Source organism: Armigeres subalbatus, chromosome 3 (genome assembly GCF_024139115.2).
Source record: "Armigeres subalbatus isolate Guangzhou_Male chromosome 3, GZ_Asu_2, whole genome shotgun sequence".
Taxonomy (NCBI): Eukaryota; Metazoa; Arthropoda; class Insecta; order Diptera; family Culicidae; genus Armigeres; species Armigeres subalbatus.
Window position 1 is genome coordinate 178,697,889 of NC_085141.1, and position 19,376 is coordinate 178,717,264.

Genomic DNA, 19,376 nt, shown 5'->3' on the forward strand with positions numbered 1-19,376 from the left:
GTGGGGGATGTAATGCCAATAATAGTATATAAATTAAAAATTTCAAAGGTAAAACAATAGTAGGAAAACTTAACAAAATAATCAAAATGATACTCATTTGTTCCAGAGGTGATATTCAATCTTGAATATGAGATTCAACAGGAACAGTAGACGAAATCGAAGGTAACTTGTAGACCCGTCGAAGACTTCTTTGTTTGCGACATGCTGTAATGGACCTAGAAATTCGCAATGGTAAATCGTAGGGATGGAAAATCCAAACGTCAGCCGTTCAATCAACTCAATACATGCTGCAACTTAGTTCACCAAGATCCTTTTCTTGGGGTGCTAAAACGTCAAGTGCAATTCGTTCGGTTTCAAATTTCTAAAACTTGGCATCACAGTACTTGAACTTCTCACAATCACTAATTGATTCGGCGTAGTACCAGCCGAATTGTATGTACTTTGACGGCGATTCTTCTTTCATCTGTTCAGACGTGAGCTAAATAAACGAAAATAAAGTGTATTCCAACAATCATCAGTTGAAAGGTGGCTTAGGTGCTTCGAATCTGGTCACAAACCATGCAATTGTAAGTGACCGGATGGTAGTAAGATTTGTACTGCCGTTAACCGCAAGTCAAGAACATACGTATTTGTATATGGCATCCATATATGTACATGCGGCTTAGACCTGCGGTTAGCGGTAGTGTAGGTGTTGCGGTGAAAAAGGTAAGGGTATGCGATTACACGGAGAAACTCAATTTACCCATTAATGGGTACTTTATTGTTCTATCTATTTCTCTCTACAGAGCAATTTACCCATTTTTTGAAGTTCGGCGGCATAACTCATTAATGGGTTATGCCGTCGAACTTAAAAAATGGGTTAATTTTTCTGCAGAGAGAAAGAGATAGCACAAAAAAATACCCATTAATGGGTAAACGAAAATCTCCGTGTACACATTCTTCCTAACATTTCAAAAGGAGTTACTGATTTAGTAATAGAAGTCTGGTGGTAGCTCCAATTCATAAAATGCTGTATTTACGATGCCTTGAAACGAAACGATAGCAGCACTAATGCTAATGCTAATGCCTTGAAACAAACCGATATTTATATATGTCTATGGACTATGTTGATTCGAAACGAAACGAAATATAGATTTACTTTTGAGACTTCAAAACGATACAAAATCTGGATCTTGAAATCTGGATAATTCGAAATTTTACGAAACGAAACAAAATTTTATTTGTTTCGCGGAATTTTTATTGAATTGCTTTTGCATTTTGTACACAATTCCGGTTTCATTTTTTTCAAAGTCAAATAACTGTTTTCCGTCTAATAGAGTTATAGTAACAGAAGAAGCAGTCTGCGATAGGTAAATCGCTTAACATCCGTACTGCATTCAAAGGAATTCATCGTGGAGTGTGTGCTCCCGAATCCGATAAATTTTATATCAGTTCAGTTCTATATCAGTAAGTATATAAAAATATAAAAAATGTGGGATTTTTTTTTCTGTCAAAAACCTTATTCCACTTAAGAACTATGTGAGTATGCAGAAGCATATTTCATATTGTTTTATCAGCGTGGTTCTATGGCATTGAGCTAACTCAAAACCATAAAATAAATGCATAGATATCCTTATCTGCCAGGCGTATATGCAGATAGAGAATTGTTAATAGCACACATCGGCTCGCAAGAAAAATCGTCTCCACTTTTCTAGAATGCACAAAAAAATATATTCCAGATCCAGACGCGATCGCAAAGTTTTCACGGCAGCAGTTTGCTAGGTACGAAGAAACCATTTTCTCTTTCTCATACAAAAAGTTGTATCAACAGTCTATCATTTTCTTCCAAATTTAACATTTTTGTAGGAGGTTCGGAGACCCACAGTCTTATGGAACGTACACACGGTCAAGCAGTTCGACCAACATTGACTCCACCTCTCGTTTATTCAAACATCCATCAAGTTTTACCAACAGCGGCACGAACAATCAATTTATTCGACCAACAACATCACACACGAACGACCGAAACGCCAACTTGAGCACCAACCAACAAAAAATATATGGGGGTTTGTGCAACTTCACTACAAATGCTCAAACATGTTCGGCGAACCTTGACTCCACCCACGACAACTCAAACCAAAATCAAACCGTTTTAATTTTTTTCAACCGAGCTGCCAACTGTCAAATGGTTGTTCGAACAACTTCACACACGTTCAAACAAAGCAGCAACCGAAGCGTTTTCTTGGGGGCGGAGTCAATGTTCGTCAAACTGTTTGACTGGTGTGTACGTTGCATTATATACAATCAGCTCAACGAGCCGAGCTATTGTCTGTTTGTCCTTGTATAAGTGTTTGTGCATATGAGGCATGTAAAAATTGTTGCCAATGCTGCTATAGACAGTATGAGCCGGTTATGTCCTTACAGTCAATTTAGGATTTGGGGAGGAAAATTAGTTTGCAACTCAATGTTATAAGAGACCCAGGAATGCCCTGCATCTCCTTGAGCGCCACGGGAAAGGGATCGTTGATTAGTTGAAAAGGTAATTCATGTGGAGCCACCTTGGAAATCGACTAAATATTTATTGTAAAAACTCGAACGAAAACCGTGTTTCAAATCAATCCGACACAAACTCAATGTGCTTCGTTTAATAGGCTTCTACAACACTATCGATTCTGCACTAAATAATGTTGAGCTATTCGATGCAGACATTAGTTTCATCACTTCGCGTGCTCCCGCTACTAACTGGCGTGATCAGCATCAACACGGTCGATTGCACATTGATTGAACAAGTTTCTGCTCTGCGTGGCAGATTTTTTTTCACCGGCTTGATAACTTCCCATAAGCCGGCTTGATAACTTCCCACGAACTCATTTACTGATGGTGACTGACGTCGGAAGATGATCTGGGATATCACTTTGTAGGCGGCATTAAGGATGGTGATCGCTCGAAAGTTCTCACACTCCAGCTTGTCGCCTTTCTTGTAGATGGGGCATATAAACCCATCCTTCCACTCCTCCGGTAGCTGTTCAGTTTCCCAGATTCTGACTATCAATTTGTGCAGGCAAGTGGCTAGCTTCTCCGGGCCCATCTTGATGAGCTCAGCTCCGAAACCATCCTTACCAGCTGCTTTCTGGGTCTTTAGCTGTTGGATGGCATCCTTAACTTCCCTCAAGGTGGGGGCTGGTTGGCTTTCATCGTCTGCTGAACTGACGTAGTAATCTCCTCCGCTGCCTTGACTTTCACTGCCTGTACTCTCAGCGCCATTCAAATGTTCCTCGTAGTGCTACTTCCACCTTTCGATCACCACACTTCCCATCCTTATCCCTGTACACTTCGGCTCGCGGCACGAAGCCTTTGCGGGATGCGTTGAGCTTCTGATAGAACTTGCGTGTTTCTTGAGAACGGCACAGCTGTTCTATCTCCTCACACTCCGTTTCTTCCAGGCGGGGTTTCTTCTCCTGAAAAAGGCGGGTCTGCTGTCTCCGCTTCCGTCTATAACGTTCCACGTTCTGCCGGGTACCTTGTTGCTACGCGACCGTCCACACTGCGTCCTTCTCCTCCAGAATCTGTCTGCACTCTTCGTCGAACCAATCGTTTCGTCGACTTCGTCCCATATTCCCGACGTTGTTCTCCGCTGCGTCGTTAATGGCTGCTTTGACTGTATTTCAGCAGTCCTCAAGAGGGGCCCCATCGAGCTCAACCTCTTCCATCAACGCCGCCCCGAGATGCTGCGCGTATGCAGTGGCGACATCAGGTTGCTTAAATCGCTCTAGGTCGTACCGCGGCGGTCGTCGGTACCGAACATTGTTGATGACGGATAGTTTTGGGCGCAGTTTAACCATCACCAGATAGTGGTCAGAGTCGATGTTAGCGCCACGATATGTCCTGACGTCGATAATGTCGGAGAAGTGCCGTCCATCAATTAGAACGTGGTCGATTTGTGATTCTGTCTGCAGTGGTGATCTCCAGGTGTACCGATACGGAAGGCTGTGTTGGAAGTAGGTGCTGCGAATGGTCATATTCTTGGAGGCGGCGGGAATCAATTAGTCGTAGGCCGTTTTCATTCGTCAGCCGATGAGCGCTGAACTTTCCAATAGTCGGTATAAACTCCTCCTCTTGGCCAACCTGAGCGTTCAATACTCCTATGATGATTTTGGCGTCGTTGCTTGGGCAGCTGTCGTACTCACGTTCCAGCTGCGCGTAGAATGCGTCCTTATCATCATCAGTGCTTCCGGAGTGTGGGCTATGGACGTTGATTATGCTGAAGTTGAAGAACCGGCCTTTGATCCTCAACCTACACATTTTTTCATTGATCGGCCACCACCCGATCACGTCCCTTTGCATATCGCCCATCACTATGAAAGCTGTTTTCAGCTCGTGTGTGTTGCCGCAGCCCTGGTAGATGGTATGATTACCTCTAAACGTTCGCACCATTGATCCCTTCCAACAAACCTCCTGCAGCGCTACGATGCCGAATCCACGGTCCTTGAGCACATCGGCGAGTATGCGTGTGCTCCCGATGAAGCTGAGAGATTTGCAGTTCCACGAACCGAGTTTCTAATCGCTAGTCCCGTTTCGTCGCAGTGGTCTTCGCCGATGGTTCCGGTCCGTACTCTCTTGTTGATGGTTCTTTGCGTATTTTTTTTAAAGGCTGGTCTGCAGGGCCTGACGCCGAACCCCCTAGATTTCCGGAGGACCATTCCTCCTTATTCCCGGTGCACAGTTTCACTTAGAGTCCCTCGCTGGCACTTGGACGATGATCAGCCGTCCCTAACATGGAGAACAGACGTTGTTGTGAGCAGATCCTGACATGGAGAACAGACGCTCAGTAAGATTTGCGCCTCCGGAGAGGAGCAAACCCCCCCTTACTTGTCAGCATACAATCATAGTTCCCACCGGGGTTGGTTACCCGATCTTCCACGGGGAGGTAGGGATAGGAGTTGCTGGGTAAGAGGCTGAGGACCGCGAGATGGGGTCTTATTTTATTATACACGAGAGTATAGATTTTCCATTTTATTGTGATATAACTTAAAGAAATTTCTGTCAGGGATTTTTTTCATACCTATTGGGGCTCCCGGTTCATATCGATTTGAGGTTTATATTTGCTATGTACTTTGCTATATATAATCTATCATACGGAGGCTATACTGAAAGCAATTAAATATTCTTCTTGATCCTCGGATAGAGCATTGTCGTTCGTTCATGACAAAGGAGGAGAGAGTATTATCTTTCACTTAGTGGGTACTTCAGAGATGCTGATTATTATCATCCCATAAAGACATTGTGATCGACTTTAGCTTGAGAATTATCAATTAGCATTCTGTTCTGGCCACTTAAGGTCACTCCTGACGGAATCCAAGTTCCAAAGTGCTCGCGTTTTCGGGGGCACACCACTCGATTCAGAGGCGGCGCACAACTGTCATTTTTGTTGATTTAGCTTTGCTGCGTCGCAGCATGCGTGAAATAATAAAAATGACAGTTGTGCGTTGTTTCTGTATCGAGTGGTGTGCCCCCGAAAACGCGAGCACTTTTAAACTTGGATTCCGTCAGGAGTGACCTTAAGAAAGATGCAGGGAACTCTACGACCTCTCATAGGTGCCACGGGAGGTTTTTGGGATTGCGTGGAAGGTTATAACAGTAGAAATCGTTTTGGTATAACGTGAAACACAGAAAGAACTAAGATAGAAATACAAAGTAGGAAAGGGACGAGCCTGGAATTGAACCCACCATTTCTTGCTTATAAGGCAGAAGCGGTAGCCACTAGACCATCGAGCTCGTCCTCTTTAGCTTGAGAATTATCAATTTGGTTTAAAATCACATCACTATTACCGTCGCACGAGCTAAAACGAGTCAGCACTTTTGTTTTATGTCCACGCTACAATTTACTGCATTGCCAATGTGTCTTGCTACACCACTGAGTTAAGGATTAGGTAGTGAGTACACACGCCAGGATGGGATGTTATCTTGTTGTTGTAAAAAAGTGGTTTCAAAAGAGTAAAGTATACGAACGGGTGATAAAATAGGAAGAGCGTCCGCCACCATCATCTGATATGTGCCGTGTACATGGGTTTGGATGGATGCCGGCACATGAAAGAGTTTTCCCTTCCTTCGTAGGTATGTGGGTCCTCCGACCGGATAGTGGCTGTCTTCGGCGAAATGATGACGCACCAGTACACACTCATCTGACGCTAATGGGAGCGATGTGATGCGAATAATATGGGACGCAGGCTGCCGTTTGAATGGCCCCGGTCTGTCAGCTACTTCTGATATTATGGGAAAATGGCTCTAAAACGATAACTGTGTCAATTCAAGAGGGCATTAGGAACGATGGGAAGGGGACACCGGCGGAGGCACGGATTCAGGATGAATTTCCAGTCTAAAAGCTTTTCTGCCACCTTCCTATCAGTCCCATCTATCTATCCGATGGGCCTGACTTAAATTAGCCTTTCAGTGGCTCTCACAACGTGAACTTTGTACTTTACTCATGAGAATGTTTACGTAATGCTTTATAAATATCCCATTTTCTAGTGGTTACTTATCGTAAGCATGGAACGATGAAACATGCGGAGGAAGAAGTTGATCTATTTTTATAGAAGTTTTAATTAAAAATAAACCTGCAGCTTAAAGCCAAGCTGCATTGCATGTGGTGACTCAATTAAAAATAGGTAATCCATTACATACGATTTATTTTCATTTATGTATCATAAAACAGGCGAATGTGGTCAAAAGGAGTACATAAACAACTTTGTTACTCCTCTTCACGGCCCCTAAAACAAACGTTTATGGCTTAATTTCCGGGTATAATGATGACAGGGCTTAAACCAACAACAATAACAGTTTGTGTGATGTTTTATAACAATTGAGAAATAGGGGGGATGGTATCAATGAGTGTTGTGTAATAAAAGGGAAAGGCGGAGCGGGGAGTTTGGTCTCCCGTCACTTACTGCTGCACAGGGGTGTCCGAAAGAGTTTTTTGCGTTACTTAATTTGGGCACAAAGCCTAACCAGTCCCTTCGGTGGGGTTCGAACCCACAACCCCAGTATGCCAGACAGGTGCTTTCCTTACAAAGTTACGAAGGAGCTTCGTCGCCCTCCGCAACATAGCGGGTACTAATATGATGGGTTTTATAAAACGTTTCTGCTATAACTTTCATGTCCCATACACAATTAAAACATTATATATTGCTTATGTAAGGTCGATACTGGAATATTGCAGCATCGTATGGTCTCCATTTTCAATAACACACGAAGAAAGATTAGATTCAGTACAAGAACAATTCCTATTATTTGCTCTTAGTAAATTAGGTTGGACAACATTCCCACTTCCATCATCATTATAAACATTCAATCTTTGAAAGAGCGTCGTGAAACTGCAATGGTTTCATTTATTAACGATATAGTTTCGCAGCGTATTGATTCAACAAACATTTTATCCAAAATAAATTTCTACATACCATCTCGACAACTGCGTCATCGACATACATTCTTAATTAATCACTGTCGTACAAATTATGCAAAATTCGGACCTCTCAATCAGATGATGGCCATCTATAATCAACACTGCGAAACTATTGACTTTACAATGTCTCGGCAGAACCTAAAAAAATATTTTGTCACAATTCGAAACCTACACATCTAAAATTACATTAAATCGCAAAATTAAACACTACTTAACCAATCTATTTTTATTTTTATACACTATAATACCGTATTTATAGCATTAAGAAAATAAAGAAAAACATGTATATTGTTTATGTACTAGTCTACGTCGGTTGACAAAATAAACTTTGAAGTATTCTGACTCGAAGATGGCGCTTTTTTCGAGGGTTTTCGAGGTAATTTTCAATAAGAAAAAATGGGACACAGTGAATATGAAAGTTAAAGCAAGCGCCAAAAAATTTAGTCACCTTAGTTTGTCGTACTAAGTTGATCTAACAATATGTAGAGTAGACTGGCCCAGCTTAGTATGAGGAGAAAAAAATATTATCGAATCCTACTGGGCACCCTCTAGGATTGCGTTCTTTTGATGAGAAAATTAATCTCTGAAAAATTCAGCTCAATCGGTTGTTGCATAAGCTGGCGCATTTGATTCGAAGTTTGTATGGGGATTTCAGTCAAAATATATAGGAAAATACACCTTCGACAATCATTCGATCTGGAAATTGGTTCTGATTGCCCAATTGAGCTCAGAATTTCAAAAAACGTTGGTATGTTACAGAACAATTCCACAGAACTTTGTACGATGATTAAATTAACTTTTATATACTTTTCAGCTAACTCGATTCGGTAAATAAATCCAAAAGTACACAAAATAAATCGGCCGGAAGCTAAATAAAAGTTTATTTAATCATAGAAAAATGTTCTGCGGAATTGTTCTGTAACATACCAACAGCCGTTTTTGCAATTCTGAGCTTAATCGAACAATCGGAACCAATTTCCAGATCGAATGAGTGTCAGAGTTATATTTTTCTATGTATTTTGACTGAAATCCCCATACAAACTTCAAATCAAATGCGCCAGCTTATGCAACAACCGATTGAGCTGAAATATTCAGAGATTGTTTTTTCTCACCAAAAGACACAATCCTAGGTGTGCCCCATGGAATTTGACAACTTTTTGTTGTCTGGGCCAGTCTAATGTAGAGCCACGAATAAAAGTCTTTTTTTTAATTTTCATTAACGTGATTTTAGGAATCACATGAGTTTTTGCTAGAAGAAGTTTTATTTTTTGTGAGCTTGATTTCTCTAAATACGATTTATTGACATATTACAACAATAGGATAGGAACCCTGTAAAAAGGCAGGAAATAAAAAGATCAAGAGATAATACTTAAGTCAAATGCTTGCTATGTAAGTTGGACACAATGAAGATAAGACAGGAACAAACCATTTATCACCCGAAGGATTGCGTGAGAGCATAATTTATATCAGCATAATATGAACAACTATACCTACAACAGAGCAAGTGTGTCGAAGATGAAACGCCGGAAAAGCCATGCGGCGGCAGAAGGAAGGTTCGGCCAACAGTGTGCTTCCCCTGATTCCATACATAATTCATGCTATTAATATTAATTAAACATGCATCATGAACTTTTTCGCTGTCTCTGACACATGCGACACAGAAGCAAACAAGCGCGCTTGGATTTCGTGCTCGACAAAGTTTGTTTCGGCACAATATGTTCTGGCAAGGGTTGAGTGCGCCACGGCGAGCGAGGTCCATAATTGCAAACCGTGGAGTGAATAACGGATGAGGATTTGCGAGAATTGGAAGCAACTTCCAACTCATGCTTGCGTGGCAACACCACGGTTGACCGTTTGATAGAATTGAACGCACTGATTGATAAAGGCCGAACAAAACTTCTGGCACGGGTAAGTATCCGGTGGAACTCCCAGCCGCATTTATCAGGCTTAACCACTCGTGGATACTTAGTTATGAGTGACAGCGGCCCCACGACCCCAACACTCAGCTTAAATTTCCTACATATGAGAAGTTATCTGCAGCTCTTGTGCAAAGAGCTTTAGTGGTAGCACAAAGTAGATGCAATATTGCAGCATATGTGCTTCGTCTAAATGAGTCCATGAACGATAATAATTGAGTTACGTGTATGACTACGTGGTTAGTTGAATGTCCATCTTGTGAACTCTAGCTCTGTTTTCCCTGTATACCAATTTGGAATCCGACATTTATTGCAGTAACTATTCCATATCGTTGGTTACGTACTGCACAATTTCAAACATAAGTACTCTAACAGGGGAGCCAGAATTAATTAGAAATAGATCAAAGTATATGAGTTATGCCTAGATTAAATTTATTGTTAATCAATTGAACGTTAAGACCGCTTAGAAGATATTTTGTTAAATCTGAAGATGGATATTATATTACTTTTCGGAATTGTTGGCGGAGAATGTCCCGTTACAAGAAAAAAAATTGGATGAAACGTTCTCTGAATCAGGCAGTTATCTGCGAAGCGACAACATTCCAGTCTTGATGAGCAATACCAGAAAATATATATAGTTCGCATCGTAGCAGGTTTTATTTGAAAAGTCGTTCAAATCAAACGCCACCTGTCGGTAGTCTGTTTCTCAAATTGACGATTTGGCTTTACCATCGAAATCGTTCCTAGAAAGGTTACGCAATACAGGCTCGATGTTTCCCTCGAGTGATGCGATCTCAATGGAAACCCGGATAGGTTTCCCCTTTCCGCAGCAAGTGATATGCCAATGCTGTCGTTTCGTTCCATGTCCTCGCATCGCAGCCGAGTTTGGCTGATTGACTTATTTCCAATCATGCAACCCATTAACTAACCACTTTCTTTGCCGTCAACAACGCCAGCGCAGCGCGTCAACAAAAGAATCCTGCACGAAAAATATCAGCATGTCGATTGAATGATTTATGACTTCCCGTTTGCCGGTGTGTAGCGCATATTTGACTTTCGGCACCGCACCGGAGATGATTTATCGTTGCCTTGGGAATGGAGGAAGATGGTGCTAAATGTATCACTCCCGGTGTCTGAATTATTAATTGACCTGTTCATTAATAATAGGACACTGCAAACGTAAAGGTGTTGAGGCGATGTCATACTCAAAACCAAAAAAACATATATTTGGAAACATAATTTTGATCAATTTTGTGAATATTTTAGACGACTTTCAATACCAAATTCCAGTAAACACGCAATTGTCCTTTCCCGTATTTTGCTTGACTTTCACAAAAAAAATCTTCATTCTTTGACACCTCTAAATTGTTTTGAAAACTGAGAACAGAAATTTAAAACATTAAAAATATGGGTTCTTCGGTAAAGCTGACATTGAAACTGAACTGGAATCGATTAGGCCAATAGAACAAGCGTTATTTTTTTTATTAAAGAAGATTCTTGGGAAGATCAGTTTGTTTCGTGTGCAAACTCCATAAAAAGTCGGATTTCCATGGATATTAAAATATGTATTTATAATGTTTGGAAAAAATACATATTATAAGAGAAAATTCTGGCAGCTGCATTTGCACACTTTGAATCATCTTCCTCCTAGAAGCAAAACTGGTGTTGGGTAGGCTCCTCAAATATACAAAGTCGTGTGCTTTGGAAGAGTTTTCGACATCAGAACCCACATACAAAGCGGCCTGTCAGATATGTCACGTAGCAGCATGCGTAAAAACTAGCGGTTCTTGGTAACCTTCTTAGGTTCTGCGTTCTGTTCTCTTTTTTCAGACTTTGGTAAACACAAATATATGGGCAAACATAGTCTGAGGAGTACGCATCTTAGAATGTTTGTAATGTGAGATGATCGATAGTGTACCCGGTGCAATTTTGTTTCGTTGCATTTATTTTAGCCCAATTATTTTTTTACATAAAATATGCTTTCCGGCCTAACTTAGGTGAAATGAGCGGCGACAAAGCAAGACGGTGGCTTGATTCGATTCCTGGTTTGGAAATTCTCTTTGGGACCTTTCCTGGTCATGAAAGTATCATCATACAAAAATGGTAACACGGCCTCAAAACCTCGCAGTTGATAATTGTGGAGGTGCTTAGAGAACACTAAGCTGCGAGGCGGTAATGTCCCAGTGGGGAGCGTAATGCCAATAAGAAGAAGATGCTTTCCGACTCTCAACGCTCAATGAAGTACCCAACTTCTATCCTGTTTTTGTTTTTGTTGAAGATTGTTTTTATTATTATTTGTTCACTTGAAGTTCACCCGCGGAATGATATTCCGAAGCACCTTCTTTCCCCGCAAAAATATCCCCAAGGCCACATGGAGGTCACCTAACCAAGAAACGGAAAACCAAATCGACCACGTTCTGATCGACGGTAAATTCTTCTCCGACATCACGAACGTCCGCACTTACCGCAGTTCGAAAATTGAATCCGACAACTACCTCTTTGCTGTATGCCTGCACTCAAAACTCTCGACGGTGTACAACACGCGTCGAAGTCGGACGCCGCGGCCTAACATTGGGCGGCTACAAGACGGTTGACTAGCCCAAGAATACGCGCAGAAGCTGAAAGTGGCACTCCCAATGGAAGAGCAGCTAGGTGCAGCGTCTCTTGAAGATGGCTGGAGAGATATTCGATCCGCCATTGGAAGCACCGCAACCGCTGCACTTGGCACGGTGCTCCCGGATCAGAAAAACGACTGGTATGACGGCGAATGTGAGCAGTTAGTGAAAGAGAAGAATGCAGAATGGGCGAGATTGCTGCAACACTGCACGAGGGCGAACGAGGCACGATATAAACGGGCGCGGAACAGACAAAACTCGATTTTCCAAAGGAAAGATTGAGACCGTGAAGAGACGGAGCAACTGTACCGCGCTAATAACACACGAAAGTTCTATGAGAAGGGCCACGTGCCATAGCCTGATATGTGTAAGGACATAAACGGGAACCTTCTTAGGAACGCGCGTGAGGTGATCCAAAGGTGGCGGCAGCACTACGAAGAATGGCGATGTGGCAGACGAAGATGGTGGTATGGTGATGGACCTGGGAGAACGCGCGCAGAACATAATTTTACCGGTTCCGGATCTCCAGGAAATCCAGGAGGAGATTGGCCGGCTGAAGAATAACAAAGCCCCTGGGGTGAATTTTGAAAATTCCCACTTCTTTACTTCTTCTTTCTTCTTCTTCTTGATAATGCAAAAGTCAGAGATAGAATCCTATCATTCAGGTGAAGCTGTACGTCTATGATATTTTTCATCGGAGTTTAAAGATTGTTTTATTGGCTGCTCTCCGAAAAGATTGGACGCGTTCATTGAGCGCATGATTGATAACGTCCGTATCAGGAAGCAGAATGATTTTTAGTCTTTCAGTTTTTCAGTCGTTCAATGAACAAGTTAAATAACAACAAGTGTAACAGTTTATCTTAGTTCTTGCTCTCACAAAGCATGAACCATTTTTGACACGATCGAACAGCATTTAAGGCATACATTTAGGGAAATTCTTTTATGAACTGAAATGGAAAAATTTTTAAGGTAAATCCATGTTTTTCTAAGTATCGAAAGGGAATGAACCCTTTTAAAAACGATATAACAGATCTTTGGCTTCGCGTGTAAACCTTAAGCTAAATGATCCACCGAATTCTTGGATCACATGGGATGCAACCATTTTTGGGGATGTATTCAATTTGGTTCTGATGTTTACAACTTGGTTCTATGGATCAAAAAGAGCATGAACTATTTTTGAAAAACGATAACAACCCTTTGGTTAAGCATATAGATATTAAAGCCTACACTCCAGAGAATTCTTCGATAACCTAGAATGGAATAATCGTTGAATATGTATCTAATATGGATCTATGGATCAAAAGGAGATGAATTATTGAAAAATAATAATCCTGTAGACCTCAAGACCTGTATTCCATGACTTTCTCAAATTACCTGGATTACAATAGTTCAAGAGGTATCCAATTTAGTCCTGTGGATCAAAACAGGTATGAGCAATTTTTGTTTGAAGAGATAACAGCCTTTTGGTACCGTGCTGGGCCGGGTTTAAGGGCGGGGCGTGGCCCCGGGCCCCCACAAAACTTATGTACCAAAACCAACCTTTTTTGGTACATTTTGGGGCCCCCTAAACTGTCGGGCCCGGAGCTCCTCCTGGCTAAATCCGGCCCTTGTTACGCGTGTTGACCGTAAGGCTTATGTTTCAAGGATGGATGATATTCATGAATGATCTCCAATGGAACAATAGGTGAAATAATGCTTTGGATCTATGGATCAAACAGTCTTCAAAGAGCATCCTCTTTTGAGAATGATTCGCAAAAGCATGCTTTGAAAAAATGATTCAAATTGGGATAAATTTGCATCCTCGGTGTCAATTGCTCCTTTGCAGACTTGATTGAAAATATCGCATCATTGATTCAAATCATTTCAGGCGATGATCTACCGAATTGTGAAACAAACCATCAAATTGCCCTTTGAAAGCTTGGAACTCAAAGGTGGTTATGTGGTTATATGGCTAGTGGTGTCAGATTTCAATTGTGTCAATCTCTTGAGTGAGAGTTTGATTCTCCCGTCGAAGTTTCTTGTTTTTTATACTTTATTATATGGATATGAATCGAGTGTTAGTACACACATGGTTATGCTATGTCGAATGAGGGTATGTTTATTTTGACGAACAAAACTTCTAGCTGACTTCTAGCTTCTAGCTTACGCAAATTCATGAAAAACGGGATAGTTCGAGTGGAAAGTAATGGAATGGAATTATGTTTGACTGGTTTGAAATGCTAGTCGGCACCTGATGTACTAAATATGTTTATATTCGGGAAAATAATATCGGAAGCACCAGCAGCACATATGGAAGCGTCATATAATGTAAAATAAGTAGGAAATTCATTTCTCAACACAATTGATTGAAGTTTTGATCTTCGAACTTCTCACTTTGCTTCTACAACCGTATGAGTTTCAAATGTTATTCCTATTACAAAAGCAAAATATGACACAACATCCAGTTGCTAACAACAATCGTCTTCGCGGCGTAACAACGAAGTGAAAAGCAAACTGGTTACTAATAATACGCACCACGTGTTTGCCTTTGCCTAGAATCCAATGAAAGGATTCAAATCAATGATGCAGTTTTTTTTCCAAAATGATGCAAATGCATCAAAGCAATGATCACTTGACAAATAGGGAGCATTAATTCTCCTGCTCCTTGGATTTTGCATCAATGCAACGAATTGCAAAGGAACTTTTGAAGACTGGATCAAAAAGGGCTTGGGCCAATTCATTTGTAACCGGATTTAGTCACAATCAAATTGCTACAACCATTTCTGTCTGACTTGTGATGCTCAGGTTGTTACCGAGGCTGGGGACTTCATAAAAGCCTTGGTTGATTTGGCAGACCATTTGATTTAAACCCCAGGACAATTTGGAGATCTCACAACATCTCATGTGTCTGGATTTGAGCCGCAAGTGAAACAAAAATACTCAGAGGACATAATTGGGTTGATACCGTGGCTGGGGACATCATAGAAGCCTTGGTTGATTCGGTAGACTATTTGATTCAAACTCCAGGACAATTCGGAGATTTTAAAACAACTCATATGCCTGGATTTGAAACGCAAGTGAAAGACAAATACGCTGAGAACATAATTCAGCTAATACCACGGCATGGAATATCATAGAAGCCTTGGTTGATTCAGTAAACCATTTGGTTTAAGCTCTAGGACAATTTGGAGATCTTAGAACATCTTATATCCCAACATTTGAGACGCAAGCGAAAGACAAATACTCGGAGGACATAATTGGGTTGTTACCACGGCTTGGGACATCATAGAAGCCATTGTTGATTCAGTAGAGCATTTGATTCAAACTTCAGGACGATTTGGAGATCTTACTACATCTCATGTCTGGATTTAAGCCGCAAGTGAAAGAAAAATACTCAGAGGACCTAATTGGGTTGATACCGCGGCTGGGGACATCATGAAGGCCTTGGTTGATTAGGCAGACCATTTGATTCAAACTGCAGTACAATGTGGAGATCTTGCAACATCTCATATGCCTCATTTGAGACGCAAGTGAAAGACAAATACTCGGATGACATAATTGGGTTGATGCCGTGGCTGAGGACATCAGGAAATACTTGGTTGATTCGGTAGACCATTTGATTCAAACTCCAGGACAAATTGGAGATCTTAGATCAACTTATATGCCTACATTTGAGACGCAAGTGAAAGACAAATACTCGGAGGACATATTTCGGATGAAACCTGAGGAGTCTAGGGAATTCTTGGGTGACCTGGAAAGGAACGGCTGCTTAAGGCATATTGAGTTTGGTTTAATAGGTCAAAAACTGCCGTAAAAAGAGGGTTGAGTGTAGCACCAATGACCACACACTAACATTCCCTCTCTTTCCCAACTGACTATAAGGACTTGGCCGGCGCCGGCACCTTGAATAATTATTGACAAAAACACGTGGATTCCAAGAGGTCGATTGGTGCTTTGTTTTATAATTCGAAGCCAAGTCGGATTTCTGCCTACCCTGGTGGGAGAGTCTGAAGCAAAACTGGCATTCAGCAAAATAAAAAAAGAAGAAGAAAGGAAATGTTGTCGAAAAAAGGTAAATAGGCTTTTTTTTAGCAAGAACATGAAAAGATCATGACATTTGTCTGGTTTAGAATGTTTTCGGATCAACGGCTTTCGAGTATACTATTTGGGATGAAAGCATTAAAAGTAAAACATTCGGGTAGCATTCATATCTCTATAAATCGTTGAGTAAGTTGAGTTGAGTTTTATTTGTCCAATTACGATAACATTAGAAATTCACCCAAACCCATTGAGTGATATCAGACTATAATCATTGATCAACCCTATATACGGTGACATGGATATGTCCAAGTTTTCCCACACGCTCGGAAAATATATCTACGTTCGAGTAATGTAAATAAATCCACTGGCTAATTGATAACTCAGTTTGGAGTGGAATAAATTATTCTAATAGAGGATAGCGGTAGGATTAGCCCATCAGATAGGTGGACCCGGAAAGTTAAGCTAATGAAATTTTGATGAGAGGCGTGAAATTGTGTTAAAAAGGGTTAGATATTTACGTCCGATGCGAAAAGCACTTCTAATTTGGACGATAGCCCGGGGAATTTGTAATTAAAAGCCTTTCGATGGGGTTTCGGTTCCAATACCAGGGCATGGCAAATTCATTTACAAACGGAAAATTTATTGAAGTAATGTGTGTCAGAAGTTATTTAGAAACAGGCATTCCACGTTGCTAACTAAATTCTATATCTAATATAGACCGCTTCTCCACGATGAACCTCAGATATCAGTGTTGTGCGAATCGGGTCAGACGTATCACCCACAGTACCTTTCAGAGGAGGGTAGATGGTCGACGGATTTAACCATCAAAGTGCCGTTCGACTGTTTACGGGATAAAATGGATCTATTGGACTATTGTAAAAGGTAAGTGAAATTCATCACACTTCTATGCAGGTGAACAGAATCGAGCCTGCAGAGGCAGTTCCATTTCGTACGGTTCCTCAAAAGTTTCTTCATCACTAGTATCCAGCAAATTCAACTCACTGTTTGTGAGACTGAATTCCCAATCCTCAGTAACAATCTCGTTGAAAATATCGAACTTAAAGGCACCACCCTCTCCTGCGTAAGAACTGTGCAATCAATTCGATTACCGGCAAGCAAAGAGTCTTAATATAATCCAATTCTGCCAGCGCAGCCTCAAGTCTTTCATAAAATTCTCCTCGAACGAGCGAGTACTTCAATCTCTAAGCTTCGAAATTGTCGTGTGTATGCCGTTGAATCGATTTCGTGCCATATTCAGATGGGTTAAATTGGCAAGCTTGGCGAAGGACCCGGGTAGAGTATATTCCATTATTTTCCAATGAAAGCCCTTCAAGCGCCTCAGTTCACCGAACGACTCCGGCAAGGCCTTCAGCGATTATTTCGAGCACCGAACGTTTTGATTTCGCAATACGCCGATCTGCTCGGCTTGCTCAACAGCATATCGTTACACCAGAGAGAATGAGATTTTCAATTTGCCGATGGAATCGGTGAGGTGGTCTATCAGTTGGCTCAATGTTTAGAAATTCGACAAACTTCGCTCAAAAGCTCCTCCGGGAATTCGCTCAATTCGTTGTCGTTCAGCGTTAGGTAGCGGAGAAAAATCAGCGAATGAAGGCCCGTGATTGATGCCGATGAGATAAATTGCCATCGAGGACAGCTTCGAGAGAAAGGTACACGCTGCCAGCGCTGGTGGGACGTCTTTATCTTGGATCAGGAGATTTAATTTTCCCGTTTTCCTCGATACATTTGTCGACCAGGTAGCACACGAGTGAAACGAATTTTGTCCTCCACGTTCGACATTATTTGATTTAATTTTGAAGTCATTTTAGATTTTATAAAATACTAGTTGAATCCTACCGCTTCACTCGGAATATTGGATAAAATTGATAAATACCGTAATAGAAATCAGTAGCAGATATAAATACAGTGGTAGAACAAATGTCAAACGATGAGCAAATTTTAGGGCCGCACTCTAGATCAATTTCCGTGCAACTATGGTGATTTTTTACAACTCATTACAGTCTTTTTTGAATGTGGTCCATATAGGTCCATATTTGTGCACAGAAAATTCATCATTTTACCAAATTTATGGATCATTGAAATAAAGTTATGGATCAAATGACCGAAATTAAGGATCATATTAATGAAATTATGGATCATTATCACGATAAAAATAGCGCAAATTTGAAGTTTTATGGATCAAAATATAGTTTTTTATGGATCATTTGTCATACATTTTTCTTGATCATGTTCAAAGAAACATATGCCGTACTGTTCTTTTGGATTTACGAAATAATCAGGTTTTATTTTGCATAATTTCCGTCTTTATTGTTTATATGCAAAAGTATGTTTTGCCAAAAAAATTGAGGTTGCTAATGTAGGAAAGTCCATATGGGAAAGTGAGCCACCGACATTTATTCTGTAAAATATGTATTAGGGCCGTCCAGAAACCACGTGGTCATATATGGGGAGGGGGTTTGGAAAATGACCACGATAAGCCACATGGGGGAGGGGTGTTGCTCTCGAACCACGTGGTTTTTTACGAAAACTTTTGGTGAATAACAATAGCGGTGTAAAAATACAAATCATCAAAATTTAATGATTTTCATTAAACGCAAAGCGCATCTTAGGGCCGATGCCCGTAGCGTCTTTTCAACTCAGTGTTAAAAGAATTTAGCATTAAGCATCGAAAAAAACCCGGTAACGCAGCGTCGGTCGCAATGCCGATGCATATCTGAGTTATTTGACCAACTTAGCCTTAGATCCTACTTCCATAAAAAAAAACGAAAAAACAGGTTGCGTCTCAATCTCCACAAAAAAAAATTGGGAAAAAAATGAAAAATATTTTAAAAAATTCCGCAGATGGGTTTCGGCATCACGCCAACACTTTGCATCAGCGGACCTCTAATTTTGAAAACTGTTCATTTTTTACAATAATCAGAAAAATCTTCAAAAAATTTCTTGTGGATATTCAGGAAAAATCCAGTAAAGAAATTTCCTGAAAAACTTTGACCTTACTTCATACAATCCTGATAAAGTGCTAGCATTCAGAATGTTTTTGAACAATTCTCTCTGGAAACAACAAGCAAAATTTTGATACAAATTGGTCATGAAAAAAACAAAACATCTCCAGTGTAAATGCCGAAAAAATTCCATGAATTCTGTCTGAAAATTCAAAACAGTCTCGTGGAAATACATATAATTTTCTGGAAAAAATGTTATATTTTCATATCTTTTTTACATTCTAATGAATTTCTTCGACAAGTTCTTCTGAATCTTCGAAATTCTTTTCATTTCCAAAATAAGTTTTCGAACATTTTGGGATGCACTTCAAAATGTTCAGTCTCGATATTACATGTAAAGGCTTAGGACTGAGAATAGTAACTT

General features: G+C 40.7%; 1 protein-coding gene and 1 pseudogene across 13 annotated transcripts in view; one reads left to right on the forward strand and one right to left on the reverse strand.

Annotated features, from left to right (window-relative positions):
• Positions 1-19,376, forward strand: part of LOC134224785 (amyloid-beta-like protein) — a 278,948-nt gene that overhangs the window by 40,806 nt on the left and 218,766 nt on the right. The gene's annotated exons all lie outside the window — the stretch shown is intronic.
• Positions 16,894-17,789, reverse strand: LOC134226097 (malignant fibrous histiocytoma-amplified sequence 1 homolog; annotated as a pseudogene).